Raw genomic sequence first — 16923 nt, forward strand, 5'->3', positions numbered from 1 at the left:
TGCAGAGCCCATAGAACCAGGAGTCAATATCAGTGCTTTGCAATATAAAGTTTACCTACTAATGATTCCATGTTGAAACTGGACTCAAAACATTACGCAACGCTATACATCTTATAGGGTTTTCAGACGTAGTGCAGGCAGGTCCCTCTCACCAGTGATGGAGAGCTCCAGTACTCAGCTGCTTGTTATCATGTCTTCCCACGGCTGTGTGACAGCAGACGTCCTGGAGGCCATTTTGAACAAATTCCGCCTGGAAATAATTGCACTGATGCCCATATTCCAAGCAGAAGCCAGAACACGGAAAAAGAAATATATGTTTACATTAGCACATGCCAGTCAAATGCAGATGTTTTGCCCGGAGTGTAGAACGCAAGTGAAAACCTAAATAAATCAAAAGTAAAGAAACCCAAGTCAGTTGTAATCAAGATGAACGGAAATATGACAGACAACAGTAGATTTTAAAAACAATTAAGTGATTAGGTGCTGGAAAAACGTTTGCATGATTTTTAACAATTGTTATGTTTTTTTCTATACTTTAAACCATATCATAAGTTTTTTTTTGCTAACCAACTGAATGTCAGTTAACGTGAAATGCCATAATACGCACTTCAAGAAAATACTACATATGATGTCCCTTTAACTAATTCTCTGAAGGGGATCTCATATTAGGTGGTGAATAACATTTTTCTGTGATTGGGCGCTGATAAACAGTGGACCCCCCCTCCTTCTTGTAACATGATTCTGAACAAGCGACACGGTCGCACTCTGCTTGGAACCTGCCGCTGCAAGAAGAACGCGCTCGCTCCCGCGCCCGCACCCGCGCGCTGTGGGTGGTATGAGTCCGGTCCTTTCATCCCGTCCGCGGTCTTCCCGGGTCCCCGCGGAGCGAGCGAAGGGTAAGAGAGCGCAGTAACGAGAGGGGGAAGGAAGAGCCACGCGTTTAAAATGACTTTCCCGCGGGACCTTAAAAACACTCGGCGCGCACAGCGAATACGCGAGACCAAGAACCACCGCAAGGCTTTGCGTCAATCACGTAAAGAAAATACACAGCCGGGACAACAGCAGCTGGGCAAAACTGACAGGAGACGACAGATTGGCCGCATTTTTCTCATGCTGATGCTTCTCTGTGGATCAAGTCAGATTTAAAAGTGGAAGCACTAAATACAGGAACTCTGTTAGAAATGTAATATTTGGAGTAGTACACATATAGTTCTGCAGTTGCAGAACTCTTCTTGTAAGGGCGTTTTTAGGTGCAGTGGTGTTTTCCACTCCGAGTTTGTTTACAGAACACCGCCTGTAGACGCTGAGATTTTTATCTTAAGACAATCACCAGGCACGGCACATGCGGACCATATAGGTCCTGCACTGATTCTGAAACATAGGAATGAGTACACCACTTTGATGTGGTGATAAGTGGCACTATGCCAAATACTGTTTCCTTACAACACTCCTAAATCGGTACTTCAAATTATATGGAAATTGTTTTTTGAACAATGCCCCGCGGTTTTATTCTCCATTTTTGCTGACCAATCTGTGCCCCCAAAACCAGCTGGAAGGACACCGCGGATTTCTGAATTAGTTTCAGAACAGTGACTTCTTTCCTGAAGTCTTCACGCTGAGAACTGGAGTCTCGCCGTTAAAAATATTAAGTAGGAAACCAAGGAGGTCAGTTTAAGACCAGATGCCTGCAGTTCCTTGTACTTACATTTATATTCACCATACCATAGTTTTCCTTTGCATCAGCACATTGAGTTCTAAACAAAGCATTGTGACTGGTTCTGTTTGGCCAAATTCCATCGCTATGCTAAGAAATCTGCCTTGAATTAGGTGCAATCTGTTCTTGGATTAGGGCGTTCTTGCATACCCCACCCAAAACTGCAGACTCCACGCTCTGTGAACTGACACCGAGATACGTCTTGGCCAGAGCTACCGTACCAAAGGGCCCCAAAGCCCCGAAGGACCCGGTGAACCCTGTAGTCCGTAGGACATGACGGCTATATTTAACTCAAAATTGTATCGTGTTTCCGAACTGCAGCTTTGAACTTCAGACAAAATCTGCCTTGGGACGTTTAAAAGTACAATAAGCAGATAGCTTCAATTAAAACATGTCAGCACATTATGAAAAATGAACACTCACACAGCAGTGTTCACAGACAAGACTTGGATCCAGTCAAGCCTTTCGATCATCGTAAAAACTTATGTAACCTCTCATACAACATAAAGGTATACAGGTTATGTTTCTCTTGATTTATTTCTTTAATTTCTTCATCTAAACTTGTGCAGCGGAACAAAAAACATAAAAGACGTGAAGTAAACGAATCTCCCACAGTGTTACATTGCGAAGCTCGTTGCGAAGCTCGTCGAGGCACCTGGGCCCGGCGAGGTCGTGTGAACGAGCGATGGGAGCAGCCACCTGGCGACCGCGGTGCGCGATGACAGATGCGAGACAGCCGAGCGAAGGGGCAGAAACAAGACGCCATTGGGTGTTGGCTTAACAGGCCATTAGGAACCGCGCACAGGGTGTCAGTGGGTGGCGTGGGCAAGGCGGGTATGGAATGCCCACAGGCGTGTCACGCAGACCGCCAAGCCAGGGCTTCCCAAGTTCTAACAAAGCAACGGAGCGAGGACGTGTTCTCCCGTTCAGAGCACTCTTTACACTTCATTAGTCAAAAATATAAACACCAGGAACTTTCCCCGGCACCACGCAGACCCAGCCGCAGGGTTGTCTTATTGGAGAGAGGATTTGCCAGTTTCATTTTAACCAGCTTTTAATTTGGCAAAATTGCATTCTTGTTATTTTTGCATTAACTCTGCATGCACTGACTTTGCTGAAGTCTTCCAAATGATGTCACTGGGGCGCCTAGCGTTAGCGGCCCAGTATAATGGAGCTGTTATGTAGTCCCGAAGAAAAAGGGCGGACAGTGTCGAAATACTGCATGAGGGGAAAAATCTGGCTGAGGCATCATGGCGTACGTCAGATGGCAGGCATCAGGCTGACGTTTTATCTTCCTGCTCAAGTGACTGCTTCAGAGGCAGCCAGTGGCATGACAGATGCCATCTGAGCAGAGCGTATGGCATGAGGGGAGCTTCAGAGAGCCAGCCATGCTGTTTACATATGCAACGGTATCATCGCGGGGCTCTCCTGAAATCCCCCCAGAAACCACAGTAAAAACAACTTTAGGAGTTAGTTTACAGTTCAGTACGGACTCTTAAAACTCTTTCACCTCTCCTGTGAAAGGACCAAGTACAAAAGGAGTTTTATCAGCTTTTATCTGGATCACCTTTCCCAAGGTCTATTTTCTTCCACTGATAGAAAACCAAGCTGATATATCAGAAATAGATGAAAACTAAATGAACATGGCAAGTCTGTGACTGAAGCAAAAACTAATTTGGAAGACATTCACAGGTTGGTTAAAATTAATACCATGAAACTCCTGGTAGAGACATTATAGTGTAAAAGGTTTCTGGTTTGGAGCTCAATGATACTGTGATTTCTACATATTAATTATTTATTAGAGCCGTTTCACAGGCACAGGTTCAGGGACTCCGTTTTAGCAATCAAATAAATAAATAAATAGGTCTATTTCTGTCTAACCATGTTTATGCTTATTTCAAGGGGTTGAGTGATTTTCCACTACAAGACACTTTATGACCAATAGCCTAAAAACCATGAACAATGAACACTGTTGTAGTTGTCCTCTGGGTCCAAACTCATGTCTTCTGTCAGTTCAAGTCCAAGAACACACGTCAAGCAATCTGGAAATGATTATTTGTGTCAAAACACTATAAATCATATTGAAAAATGAAAATGCTTGTTTTGGGTGATATTCACATGATAAGTGTCCATGTCAGTTCATTGACTGCAGACTTGCCTACAGTCATGTGAAAATTGCTGTCTTTGACATTGAGCAACATATGAGAAAATAATCCGACTGTACAACCGAATCGCTAATCTCCCAATAAAAGTGGCTCTGGCTCCATCTAGGATACATCTAGATGTAGCATGTTGCTGCAGTGATTGCAACACTCTTAGGAAGGTCAGCCAGCTTTAGAGACCACCGCGCGAGCAGGACACCCTCGACTGCCTGCTCAACATGATCGTTTCTTGCCTGGGTTTTTTCTACTCCGTAGTCGTCTCTTTGCATCTTCAGAGGTGCACTGTGTATCACTCATCCAACAAAACTCCCTACAAATAATCTGATGAGGATACAGCGAACACAGCAAACAGACTATGTGCTATGTCAAACCCGGTAGATATAGTTTTATGGAAATGTTGGTAAAGCTTCAGAGCACTGGCCACCTGTTTTTACCTTTCACTTGATTTCAGAGGAAGCAGAAAGCTGGCTTAGGAACAAGTCAGTAAAACCTCCACCCCCGCGAACATCCAATGCGAACACACCAGCATTCAGTCTCCAAGTTCCCATCTCCAATCCATCCTGTTGTGTGTTGTTTTATTTCTTTCCTTATCTGATGGAAATGGTCTTTGACATCTTAGTCCTGCTGTTTTCTAACCCGTTTGGGTCCAGCACAACTCTGAGTGCATTTGCAGGCTCCTGAATTAACATTTGGCATGTTTCATTTCATCTGGACCGGGGCACCAGTCAAAACATACGGTGAACATGTGGATACCGTAAGGTGTAAAGGTTTAAAAATAAAGGTCTAGACTAAAATGATAAGGCAGATTAAGACATGAAGAAAGCACAACGTACAGCACTATGTTTATTCTTCAGCAAAAATGCTCAAATGTAGCCCTTTACCAACTACCACCGAGTTTTAGGAAGAAGCATTTCCGGTCGGGAGCCAAAAAGCAGAAAATGCTGTCTGGCCTGGTTCTGTCTAGCCCATATCAGTTTGGCCTGGTTCTGTCTAGCCCATATCAGTCCGGCCTGGTTCTGTTAGCCTGGATCAGTCTGGCCTGTTGGCCTTTTCCATGGGGCTGTGTGTGCATGCTTGCAGCACTGCAGGACAAATGCGAAAGTATCTTGATTTCTTTAAAAAATAAATTTACATTTACATTTACGGCATTTAGCAGACGCTCTTATCCAGAGCGACTTACAAAAGTGCTATGTAGTTGCTTGGAATCTCCAAGGTAGAATAGATAGTCCTGAACACAAGGTACTCTAAGCTGGAAAAACCACTAGACGAAAGTCAAATGATACCTAACAATTATACCTGAATATACACATCCCCTGAGGAAAAAGACAGTAAACAATTCCTATAACCCAATTATGCACAATACCTGAGGAAAGAGACGATAAAGTACAATAGACAAAGCATAATTATGCAAAGTGCACTTGAAAGAGGTGGGTCTTCAGTCGGCGTCTGAAGACAGCAAGTGACTCCGATGTTCGGACACACAAGGGAAGTTCATTCCACCACCTTGGAGCCAGGACAGAGAAAAGTCTGGATGCTTGTCTCCCATGTGTCCTGGATGATGGAGGGTCAAGACGAGACATACTTGAGGCGCGGAGGGCTCTAGGTATGCATCTGGGTTTTACCATGGCCATCAAGTAAGTAAAGTAAATAAACGCAGCTTTCTTGTAAACACTTCAGCGTTAGTCTCTTCCAGTCCAGATCTTTATCTCCAGTCAATCATAAATATTTCAGTCTCCATCACTTCAATCTAACCCTCTTTCACAGAGGCACAGGGCAACTTGCCTTCTTCCTACGGAAAAATTGGATTTTTTCTTTTACTCTTTCCAGGCTACTTATCAGCAAGATAAGTGTGTACACACACACACACACACACACACACACACACACACACACACACACACACACACACACACACACACGTTTGACAGCCTGATCCTGATTAGTCATGTCCCGCGTCATTCTGACAGGTGGGCAGTGTTGTCACTGTTCCTGTGATCCCGATGACAGAAAATGTAGCAAACACAGATGCGCATAAACATACATCCCAGCAGCTCGAGCTACTCACTAGACCATCTGTTGAGAGATGATGGCCAAAATTCCTCATTGTCTCTTTGGGTTTAAAACTACACAGACATTACAGGGACTATGTAATCCCAGAGTGAAATTCTCAAGTGGCCGTTGGCAGTTTTTGCTGAATCGGCACTCCCTCTACCTCCGAACAGTGGACATACCATGCCACAAACGATGTTCTAAGATCTCCACACCGAGCCGACAGCTGCATGGTGAGCCGAGTATTGATTTCGTGCCCATTGTCAAACATGACCACACAGGGCCTCATCCCTTATGGCATTTCTTGGTATCCGTGCTTGACTAATGCACACACATCATGCAACGCGGGGGCCCTTAAGGGTTTCGTATAAAACGGCAGTCTCCAGAAAGCAGCGTACGAGCGTCTAATTTTGTAACGTGTTTGTCTTGGCAGCGCGAGGGCTCGTTTACTGACAGCGTACCGTCAGGGCTTAACGAAGTGGGGACCGCAGCACGGAGCCGGAGGGGTGCGCGGGAGGAAGACGTGAGTCTGCTCTCATGATCTCGCTGACAATCCGTCACGCACAAAAGTCTCCGAGGCGGAGTGGGCCGACCGCGGAGCTGGCTGCTGCCACGGTAAACATACCCCAACTGGCCCTTTGAACCCCGCTCACTCCGCTAATTGCCACCCGCTCGACACAGCACGGCGCCTAACCTCCGCCCTCATCCATCCCTACGCACCACTACGTCCCCGGCAAATCCAAGATGCTACAAGACAGATGTCGTGTCCAATCAGCTCCAAGGGTGTGAGGAATGAGCTCGGGCCTCATCGCCATGCCCCTGCAGCTGAACTCTGGCCAGGTTAGATACAACCATAAAGCAGATGCCACAAAACCACATAAAAACACCAGTGCCATGACTGACTTTGCTAGGAACATCACCACTGATTCATTTCTAAAAACAACAGCGATGGGAAAAAGTGCTTGTATTCCAGGCTGATTCGAGATGTGCACTTAAATGTCAAGTGCTTGTGTTCTTAGTCAAAGCTGCAAATGTACCCACTGGTGATTTCAGTTTGAATGTTGTAATTCTAACATCTGACCTGCCACTAACACACTAATGATGTTTCCATCAGAGGTGGAGGGTCTTGCCCTGTACCATTGAGCCCACGGTGGAAACATTCTCGCCACCACTCGACTACAATTACAACACTCCTTCCTGCCATCGTTAAGAAAACTGCCAAGCACAACACGACTTGGTAAATCGATACCCAGGACTAATCTGTCTTCACGAGATGACACGCCATCGGCACTCAAGGCCTGTTTCCCATAAATCAAATCAGACCCAAAGTGCCAAAATGCCACATTTGCCACTTGAAAAAAAAAAAACCCAACGAGCAGGCCCACTGGGATCTGGACACGCTGTGCTGTGTTTAGAGCCGTTCTCACACCATGCGTGCTGATTTGCGGTCGGCTCAGACCGAAGAAAGTGCCACGCTTCGGTGCACTCTGCTATTCCCACAGTCGGTGCCACTGGGATGGGCCCAGGCCACATGCTGAGCTCTTGTGATGTCCAACCTCACCCTCCCGGGCCCTGGCCCCTGCATATTTCTGTCTGTTGGCCCCCGTCACTGCACTAGTCCTTCTGTCAAGCGCCCGGCCCCATTGCCAAGATCGGCTGAAGTGTTCTCAGCCTCGTAGCACCGCTAGCTGTGACCGTTGCAGGAGAAATCTGCTTTTCAATAATGTGCCATATTTTGTCAATTGTGATTTTTACACCCCAATCGAAATTTGTCCTCCGCTTTTAACCCATCTGTGCAGTCAGAACACACACACACTAGTGATTACTAGGGACTGTGGATCACACGTGCCCAGAGCGGTGGGCAGCCCTAGCCCGGCGCCCGGGGAGCAGTTGGGGTTAGGTGCCTTGCTCAAGGGCACCTCAGTCATGGCCTGTCTGGGAATCGAACCCACGACCCTCCGGTCACAAGTCCAGTTCCCTAACCGCCAGGCCATGACTGCCCTCTTTCCTTTTCATCTCACTCCATTTTCCTTCCAGTTTCAGTCAATACGCCAATTCTCACCCACCCTGTCATACAGCTACACAACACTAGAGCGTTCGGGTGAGTACCTGTTACCTCTGAGACGTGTGAAGTCAAGCGTGGCGTCTTTCCGATCTGCTGCCCGCACTGCTACACAAAGCAGCAGTCTCCTGTTTCCAGTCTCCGGTCTCCTGTCTTGGCCACAGAGCCCGGCAGATAGAGGTGCTGACACCACACGCTCTCACCCCAGCAGCTGGTCCTATTCATTGGTGTGCCATGGTTGTTGCATAGCGCGGGCGCACAGACATGGTCTGTGATTGGCTGGTCTTGCTGGGATCGACAGGGGACAGGGTAATGGAAACTCAAAGAGCAGCACCAGTTTGGAACCGGCGAATTCAGTGATAGGGTGAACGCTTTTCCGTTTCATGACCAAGGAGTCTAAGACGACGTTTCTGAACCCCGATCTGTGGACGCAGGCCAATGACAGCATCCAGTTACACATGTATCAATCGTGAAAGGTGGCGCTGGAGTCATTATCTCTTCACCAGTTCAGCCCATTGACTTTTGGGGCCTCTTGTAAATGATAAATTGTTAGCAGTAGCTGGCCAGCCACGACTCCCAAATTAAAAGCACCGACTACTGAGCCGAGAGCGTGTGGTGTCAGCGCCTCTATCTACCGGGCACTGTGGCCAAGACAGGAGACCCGAGCAAAGATGCTTTTGTGTCTCTGTCAAAGGGGGTAAACAACACTTGATAAGGCGACGCTGGTTTCCACAAGGGGAGCATATGGTAATCATTTGGCCATTTTTCCCCCAGTCGAGCTGCTTTATTAATGACGGGCCATAGCCAGGCGGGTTTGTGAAGTGGCGATCATATGAAATTACCACTGCAATTCATCATGCAGACCTGCGGCTGGGCTGAGAAAGGATTGATGAGGTATGAGTTTGGGCTCCAGGCCCAACTCACCCCCTCCCAACCCACCCCTTCGGGAGGCCGAACCCAGGAGTAATGTGCCGAGCCCGGGCAGAAATCGCCCGGTGAAGGCCCTGCCACTGGATTACAGAGACTCGGCTTGGCTTCCTACTTCAATATTACATCTGAAAGGAGAATTTACAGTTATGGTTCGACCATGCAGGAGTCTTTAATGGTGGTCCACTGATCCGCAGCTGGTAGTTTACAGTAGCTGGGAAAGAAACAGATTTTAGCACATGGTAACGGGTCTTGTTTTAGGACCGCTTGCCAGGCTTGTTTGGGTCTGCTTTAGCTCCACACACTTATTCAATGTAATTGCAGACCAACAAAAACGGGCTTGGGTTGTTCTGTGTCCCAAGGCGCTGGCTCGGACCACAGAGCGCTGCCGGACCATGCATTTCTCGCATGCCACAGATGCCCGCCTGCTGTTTCCCGCGGCAGTGAGGAACGTCTAATTGTCTCCTTGATTATATCTATTAGTGAGGGGGAAGGCAGGGGCCCCTGGGAACCGAAGGCTGAGTGGACACTGACTCACAGAACTGCAGAGCTAGGACGTTTCCCGCCAAGATAATGCCTCTTGGCTAAATGCTCCATTAGACGACGTTACATAACACGGCAGAGGATTCTTAACCATACACATGGATTTCAGGGTGGAGTGGAACGAATGCGGTTTGTCCTATAAGAGTTTGTGTAAGAATGTGTGTCTGTGTTGTTTCAGGTAGGGAGGGGTGTAATGAGTTTGAAGAACAACCCTTTTACTTACATGGGGCTCTTACAGACATAACGGTCAGGTTACCGAAGGAGACGTTGCCGTCATTGCAGTGATCTCCTGTGATTATGGTTAGGCGTATGTTTTCCAGGGTGCATACTTCACCCCCATTCTGTACTTCGAAATGATCTTCCCAGCCACGGCTAACAACCATCCACATACATTTAGACTTTTTCTTTAACACCGCGGATTACAGCCATTTGCAGGTCTGCGATTCAAACGAGTGACACGAACCGTAACCAAAACTGCTTCTGTAAATGTTGAGAGTGCTTCACCTCCGCCAAAGGAGGAACATGCTGATTCTGCCATAACCTTCAGTAAATGCATTTGGTGTGGATATTCTGCAACAGGTCTGAGTGAACCGTGATGGTGTACTCGGGCGGGTGGAGAAGAGTTGTGTGGGCGGGGGCTGGGATGGGCCGCCACCTTTCATGCTCTCTCGGTCTGGGGGGAGTAGTTGTGGTTTGTGGTTTAGGAAGTGGTGGTTACTACACAATGAGTGCTAATTGTCCCACGACAGAAATAAAAACAAGCCTTAGGAAAACCAAACAGGTGGGTGTGAAGAATAAGGGAAGGAGGGAGAGAGAGAGAGAGAGAGAGAGAGAGAGAGAGAGAGAGAGAGAGAGAGAGAGAGAGAGAAAGGGTAAGGGAGAGGGAAAGGTTATTAATGTTGTTGATTTACTGTTGTGGTGGTGTTACATTTGGATTGCTTGGGTTTTGTTTCTGTCCTAAATATAAATGTATCTATCAGTGTGTTCTTTGGCTGACTGAGGTCTAAACTGTGCTGGAATACAAACACAATGCTGTACAATCTTCTGTTTTGTTTTCAAATCCAAACTAATTTGTCAAAATTGGTAAAAGATTGCCTATAAAAACATGGGGACAGTTTTAAATGCAACACTCATTTATAAATGTCTTACTGATAACAAAATCAGTGTGCAATCAAATTCAAACAGTAATGCCTTGTCAACTATTTAAAAGGCAAAGTAGTTTTTAGATAAAACTGTTTCAACTACATCATATGTAATTTAAGCACTTACCTTTCTCCATGGACATGAATGAACTGATACTGCCCTCATCTGTGATGACATTCATATCTTTGAATGAAAGACAGTAAAAAGAGAGGCAGGTAGCAGGTAATATGAACATTCTCTCACAGCTCCCTCGCTCCTGACACAATAACGTCTCATGGTCCCTGGACTGTGCCTGGTACTGTTTGTCTCTACACACTGACAACTTGGGCCCCAAATGAAGTCTTAATCTGAACTGTTACATGGATTATTATTAGGTTTATCGTGAAGAAGATATGTGGGAACTGTGTGAACAGCAGCCCGAGATCAGACGTCCAGACGTTTTTTAGATGCTACAGCACTCGTCCAGTAATGATGCTGCTCTTTGTAGCTCTACTGAACACCTACATGCACGGTAGGCCTGTGTTTAAAAAATCGATTTTCCGATTCAGAATCGATTCGCATATGATGATCTGTTAATCGATTCGTACGTCCAAAGATTTTTTAAATAAAAATTTTTTTTTACATTTCCCCCAGTGAACTTTTACCATCGCCTCGTCACTGAATTCACGCAGGCGCGCTCGGTCTAACTAACTGTAAATGTAAACCTAACCAACTGTAAACCGCCTAAACCAGAACGTAACACTGACAGAGAATTGTGCCGCATAGAGACATGACGTGCCGTAAAGCGCCACACAGTGTCGTAAAATGTTGAAAATAAAATGTTATTTATTTTTATGGCGGTTTATCAAATATTTATTATTATTTATGGGGAGATGGGCCGCGGGCCGGTACAAATTCATTAAAGGGCCGCCAGTTGAATAGCCCTGGCCTAAACCGATCGATAACCAGTGGTTAGCACCAGAACTAACTAATAATAAAGTAAAAAATTTAATTAAAAAAATAATAAATTTTCAGCGCAAAACTCGGAGCGGTTGTTTTCTGCGTGGTCCTAGCGCTTGATTCGTCGCTATTTAAATATTTGTTTTAACCGTAAAAATTGCAGGGGACCAAAACCGGCTTTTGAAAAAGTGGGCCCCCCCCCCCCCCCCCCCCCCCAAATTAAGTCCGTGCTTGTCACTGAGAGTTTACCCAGTGTTTTTACAGTTTAAGTTAAAAATGTTCTGTTCTTATATTCGCACTTTAAAGGAAAATACACAATGTTTACATTTTATACTTTCAGTTTATTAAGTGTGAGCACTTTTAAAATAAAAATGTATTTGGTAGCAACAGCTTTTGGGTGAATACTTATGTAACCCAGAGAAGTAATTAACAGCAGTAATCTGCAAAATAAGTTATTCTCCTTATAGTTAATAATAATAATAATAATAGATTTTATTTGTAACGCACTTTTCATTTTATAAAACCTCAAAGTGCCACAACAAGGGCAAACCTCAAACACAAAAAATAAAACATCAGTCATGAAATATTGTATATAAAAATAATAAAAATATAGAATATGTCAAGAGCTATATGCATTTTAAAAAGATAAGTCTTAAGAAGAGCTTTAAAAGTGTCCTGGCTCTGCGCAGACCTAAGTTGGACTGGGAGACAGTTCCGGTGCCGCTGAGCAAAAGGCTCGGTCCCCCATAGTTCGATAGTGGGGGGCACCTGGAGGAGCATGCTGGAGGAGCATATAATTGTTCCTACAGATATGCTATGTTCAATGTCTGTTAAAATATATTTTTCCTGCTTTTATTTTGTTTTATCTTGTCACTCATCTCTCTGCGTTGTGGGCCTGCTGGGTAAGGGGCGGGTCTGAGAGAGTGCGGGAAGGGGAGCGTGTGAAAGAGAGGAGTTGGGTCGTCTCCGTGGTCAACGGGGCAAGAGTATAGTCATATAGTTGTGTTGATCAGCCCGATATATCACTCTGAATGGAAAATACGCTGCTTTTTAATATTCGGTCCCGGCAAAAAACTAGGTTAGTTCAAACCACGATTCAGACTGTTTCTGCACTCTTTAAATCTGTTTTTTTTCTCGCTGTGTCCATTTTAAACCCCTCCGCTTTACGGTCGCTACCCCCCCCCCCCCCCCCCCCCCCCCGTCTACAGATTACACTCGCCACCATGTGTCAGTATGACAGTGTCCTTGTTTTTTGTCAGGCCTAGGTGGCAACCCTAGCTGTAATATGAGTGAAATGACGGTAATGTTGTTATCATTTGTGTTCCACTGCGAGAAGGTATAAGTGTAAGCTTCACCGAGGTGCGCGTTAACTTAGCCAAGGATAGCACTAAGCCTCGTGGGGATAGCTAACGTTGGACACGTTTGGTTAGCAAAGCCAAGCTTTATAGAGTCCGACCAAGTTCAAGGCTCTGCCGTTCTCCTGACACTCAGAACAACCGGTTAGCCAGCGGTTAGCCAGACGAACTTCCACCAGCACTGGGAGACTGTACTGCTAGCTTAGCCACCCAGGCTAACCCCGTCGCCCGAGCACGAGCTACTGCAGAGAGAGAGAGAGAGAAACACTGATAGAGACCGATCGATCTTTCAGCCGTTGAGGTTCAGCCACTAAGGTGAGCTACGGTATATTTTATTTTACAATCTTTTTGTTTTGGCTCGAGAGAGTGAAGAGGCAAGTGCAGTTTGTTTTCTGGGCCACCACGCACGCTAGCGACGCTTCCAGGCCGTTTTAACTATTTGAATGCCGGTTTGAGAGTGTGTGTGTGGGCCCACTACACAGTTAAGGTTACAGTGTTGATTTCATCAGTGTTTTGGGAGTCAAGAGTATTATTTTATACCCTGAGGAAGTTGGCTTAATATAAATATAAGTGATATTTTATTTAGAGTTAAAATTGGGGTAAGACATTGTCAATTGTTGATGTTGTGAATAATAATACACTGAATGTATTATACAGTATTCTGCTAAAATTTATACAAGGAATTAATAGCCTATACTTGAAGATCATATTTATAATTTATAATATTTTTAACTACTCATATCTCTTAATCCTGGGTATATTAAAATACAAGTCAATTGCATCCCATACTGTCTTTAAAGTGTTTGCTTTTTTGTGTTCTTTTAGAGAAAGAGGACTAGTGTGAATACAGCCTTAGTAGAAATTGGAGGCACCGCCATTGTAAAATTAAGATCTCTAGAATAGATATATTTCATATTTAGTATAAACCTAGTGAACCTAGGGCGCTCTTATAGGTGATTGCACCCCGTAGGTAAAACCACTGAGATCTGGTAAAGGAGTGCTACACTTAATACTTAAATACTTATTATTTCAATCATAATAATAATGCACAGGTTAGTGTCCCAGTAGGAGTCCACTGTTGCAGATATAGACACCTCAAAGATGTCCTCTGTTTATTGTCCTGGATTACCTTTCTTGAAGGTAGATTACCCTTTTCACCAGTCTTCCAGCCATCAGTAACTACCAGTAACTATTTGCTGTTTAATATCGATATAATGCTAGTTTTAACATGTTACTTCACTACACAGTCAAGAACATTTTTAATAACACGAAACCCCGAATTGGATCGAATCGGATTGAATCGATTAAATCGGATTAAATCGATTCTTAATCTTCAGAATCGGAATCGGATCGATTCTTGGAATTTGAATCAATACCCAGCCCTAATGCACGGTCAGCTGTGGCATCCTTTGTAAAAAGCCCAAAATAGACAAATAGTCCTGAGAACAGCTGAATTCTGAACATGAGTGTAGACATCGTGCTCACACGATAGTATGACATTCAGACATGGACAAGAAGAGTTTCTGTCCCCGCGTGCCCTCTGTCCCCCCCCCCCCCCCCCCTTTTGCTGTTTAGGCACGCAGTAATGGATAATCACCCCATTAATCAGGGCTTTAAATCCCCACATACAGAGGTGGGTGTGGGTGTTAAAAATGCTTGTCAGTTGTGTTTGTCTGCTTGTCCACTTTGATCTATAGAGAACAATACCCTACAGAGTACAGTTATGTGGACATGATAAATAGGGTGTATGGGCAACAGAACATTGCCAAACCGATGCTCTGTAGTGTAAACACATGTAACAAACGCAAGTGTAGTTCAGCAGAAATATATTTTTGGACTCCCATAAAATTCATATTCCTACTGCACTCATCGTCCCTAATATTATAAATCATAAACCAATGTGCTTACTCCGCTCACTTATTGACCCCGATACTGAATGGTGACACTGTCATGATGATGTCATGGGGGTAAGGTTATGAGTTTCTGACATCATGCAGTCTTACTGAGAAACAGTCAATGACTTTACAAAGACATAACCCGTCATAAATCATGTACTTTAATCCTGAGCAGACCCATACGCCAGTCATGACCGTGAAGTTAAAGTATGAGCTAACTCATAGCAGGTAATTCAAGTGAGACCATACACATCTGACAAAGTGTTCACAGTCATCACCATAATCACAAGAGCCAGAAAGATGCTATTATGCGGTTTCCACATTTTCTAACACTGTATAATTACCACTGAAAATTTTTAAAGTACATTTGCATGAAGAATGAACTGTGAACCGGAGAAGCCCGGTTAATCATAAAGGAGGCGTACCGTTATGACAGACGTCTGAGCTAAACGAAACAAGCCCGATCAAGGTGCCGGGTTCTCCGCGAGACAATCGAGAACCCTGCGTCTCGCAGCGCTGGCTTGCCGCGGCTTGTGATGTAATGACAGCTCCGACTCCTCGGATTTCCTTCGGCCCGTCTGGGCTGCCAGGATTACGGGCACCTCATTTTGAAACGTTTCCTTGCAGGATATCATTTGTTCAAAGCAAGTGCGTGGCCAAATATGTTTGGAGAGCTTGGAACCAGAGGGGCGTAAGTGACGTTTGACAAATTTTATAGGAGAGCACAAATAAATTTCAGCCATAATAATGTGGTTATTAACAAACAATATCTATTATTATTTAGAATTTGATTTAATATCTGTCTTGGAATGTTTCGTCATTAGGTTGATCTCAAGAGCTTTAATTTGATATATAACTGTTGTCCATCCAAAATGTTACTTACGGCCCTCTGGTTCTAAGCACTCGATTTGTGTGTGAGAGATTGCAAAAGATCCTTAGCAAGAGGGAGAGAGAAACAGAATGCGTGATAAAACAAGAGGAAGAATAAAAGAGAGAGAGAGAGAGAGAGCAGGAAGGAGGGAGATGAAAACCCATTTGGCACAGGATTATGAGAAATGGAATTTGACAACTCAATTATGTGTACTATGAAATTGAAAGACCTGCTCAAAAATAATCCAGCAGAGGGATATAGCAATAAAAATGTGTCCAAAACATATTTTTGAATCCCCAGAGAAATGGGGTTCTATAAGTTGCAGTGACCTACAACAGTGTGTCGCTCATTGGCCGCCGTGAGGTTCCCACAGCGCGTCATTGGTGGATACGTCACACCAAGTGGGGATTCGAGATAAATCATGTTGGCATAATGAAACACAGATTACTGTGTGTTCACAATAGCCGCATGCTAACTTCCCTCCCTCCCTCCGTCCCTCCCCTCTTTCCCATTGTCTTCTCCAGTAAAAACAGTCTGTCCCATCTCTCCCACTACTGATAACTCTGTTGGAGAAAATGCAGCCTTGTTTGTTCAGCCATTATGAAAAAATATGGAGAAGCAGAGGTCCCTTTTCTCACTCCCTCTCTCTCTCCCTCACCCTCTCTCTCTCTCCCCCTCACACCCTCTCCCCCTCCCTCTCTCTCCCTCACCCCCTCTCTCTCTTTCCCTCACCCCCTCTCTCCCTCACCTCTCTCTCTCTCTCTCCCTCACCCCCTCTCTCTTTCTCCCTCACTCCCTCTCTCTCTCCCTCAACCCCTCTCTCTCTCTCCCTCAACCCCTCCCTCTCTTTCCCTCACCCCCTCTCTCTCTTTCCCTCACCCCCTCTCTCTCTTTCCCTCATCCCCTCTTTCTCTTTCCCTCGCCCTCTCTCTCCCTCACTCCCTTTCTCTCTCTCCCTCACCCCCCCTCTCTCTCTTTCCCTCACCCCCTCTCTCTCTTTCCCTCACTTCCTCACCCCTATCTCTCTCTCCCTCTCTCACTCTCTCTCCCTCATCCTCATTCCCTCTTTTACTCCCTCTCCCTCACTACCTCTCTCTTCCTCTCTCTCAGTCTCTCTCTCACTTCAACACTCTCTCCCTTTCTTTCACTCCCTCTCTCTCTCCATCTCTTCCACTCCCTCTCCCTCACTCCCTCTCCGAGTGCCTCTCACACTCTTCGGTTAGTCAGGAAGTCCCATAACCACAGTTACTCGCGCTCTGCAAG

General features: G+C 45.3%; 1 long non-coding RNA gene across 9 annotated transcripts in view; it reads right to left on the bottom strand.

Moving 5' to 3' along the window:
• The window catches only part of LOC143490375 (uncharacterized), a 63898-nt gene that overhangs the window by 14399 nt on the left and 32576 nt on the right, over positions 1–16923 (bottom strand). For 8 of the 9 annotated variants that reach the window (XR_013124951.1, XR_013124950.1, XR_013124948.1 and 5 more), the window contains one exon: positions 153–265. This is a non-coding gene — a long non-coding RNA (uncharacterized LOC143490375). Of the gene's footprint in view, positions 1–152; positions 266–8041; positions 8464–16923 lie in introns of those variants that run through there. The other variant, XR_013124953.1, reaches the window with a different exon arrangement.

Source organism: Brachyhypopomus gauderio, unplaced genomic scaffold, assembly GCF_052324685.1.
Source record: "Brachyhypopomus gauderio isolate BG-103 unplaced genomic scaffold, BGAUD_0.2 sc65, whole genome shotgun sequence".
In the NCBI taxonomy this organism is placed as follows: Eukaryota; Metazoa; Chordata; class Actinopteri; order Gymnotiformes; family Hypopomidae; genus Brachyhypopomus; species Brachyhypopomus gauderio.